Genomic DNA, 1,602 nt, shown 5'->3' on the forward strand with positions numbered 1-1,602 from the left:
GGGCTGGGGATTCGAACCCGCCACCTTAGGTGTACGTGGCTGGCGCCTTAGCTGGTTGAGCTATAGGCGCCGAGCCTGTATGCTCTTCTTGTTAAAACCTATACCAATGGGCGGTGCCTGTGGCTCAGTGGGTAGGGCACCGGCCCCATATCCCGAGGGTGGTGGGTTCAAACCCGACCCTGGCCAAGCTGCAACAAAAAAATAGCCGATCGTTGTGGTGGGTGCCTGTAGTGCCAGCTACTCGGGAGGCTGAGACAAGAGAATTGCCTAAGCCCAGGAGTTAGAGGTTTGCTGTGAGCTGCTCGCTACCAAAAAAACAAAACAAAAACCTATACCAATAAATTTTAAATTATTAATAAATGAAAGCCTACACTGAGCATAGCTGCTCATGTATGTAATTCCACCATGTTAGGAGGCCCATACAGATTCTGAAACCAGCCTGGGCAACATAGTGAGATCCCATGTTTACCAAACAATAAAAAAATTAGCTGGATGTGGTAGCACATGCCTATAGTCCAAACTTACTTGGGAAGTGTAGGTGGAAAGATCATTTGAGCCCAGAAGTTTGAGGTTACAGTGAGCACGGCCTGGGCAACAGAGGTGACAGAGTGAGATCCTGGCTCTTAAGACCAATAATAAAAAATGAATGAATGCCTATATAGTCTGCTCTCATATCCATGGGCTTCTATATTTGTGAATTCAACCAAGTGAGGACTAGATTTTAGGGGAAAAAGCCTTGTCTGTACCAAACATGTACAGACTTTTTCTTTGTTCTGTGAATATAGTACAACCACTATTTAGTAATACATTGTATTAATTTAATATAAAGATAATTAAAAGTATACAGAAAGATGTGCATATACTATCCCATTTTATATCAGAAACTTTTTTGGGGGGGCCAGGGTTGGGTCTGAACCCACCACCTCCAGCATATGGGGCCAACGCCCTACCCTTTTGAGCCACAGGTGCCGCTCTATATCAGAAACTTGAGCACTGCTGGGTTTTGGTATCTTGAAGGTTCTGGAACCACTCCCTCAATACCAAAGGACAACAGTATTCCTTCTTTCACTCCTAAGACACACCCCAGTGAATGCTGCTTTTGGTTATATATCTATAAAAACATATTTATAAAAATGATCCCCTAGGTATGTTCTGCTCATTTTATTTATCTATTTATTATTATTTTTGACACAGAGTCTCACTTCATCACCCTGGGTAGAGTGCTGTAGTGTCATACCTCAAAGTATTGGGCTCAAACAATACTCTTGCCTCAGCCTCCCCCAAGTAAGTGGGAGTATAGGCGCCCACCACAAATCCCGGCTAATTTTTCTAATTTTTAGTAGAGATGGGGCCTCACTCTTGCTCAGGCTGGTCTTGGAACTCCTGAGCTCAGGTGATCCATCTACTTTGGCCTCCCAGAGTGCTAGGATTATAGATGTGAGCCACTCCACCCAACCAGTTCTGCTCATTTTAAAAATTGTGGCTTAAGGCTCGGCGCCTATAGCTCAACCGGCTGGGGCGCCAGCCACGTACACCTGGGGTGGCGGGTTCGAATCCCCAGCCCGGACCCGCCAAACAACAATGACGGCTGCAACCAAAAAA

The 1,602-nt window shown here is 45.4% G+C and overlaps 1 protein-coding gene across 4 annotated transcripts in view; it reads right to left on the reverse strand.

Annotated features, from left to right (window-relative positions):
- TRA2A (transformer 2 alpha homolog) overlaps positions 1 to 1,602 on the reverse strand; it is a 32,084-nt gene that overhangs the window by 2,184 nt on the left and 28,298 nt on the right. The window lies entirely within an intron of this gene.

This window comes from Otolemur garnettii, unplaced genomic scaffold, assembly GCF_000181295.1.
Source record: "Otolemur garnettii isolate 467f Iridium unplaced genomic scaffold, OtoGar3 scaffold00028, whole genome shotgun sequence".
NCBI lineage: Eukaryota > Metazoa > Chordata > Mammalia > Primates > Galagidae > Otolemur > Otolemur garnettii.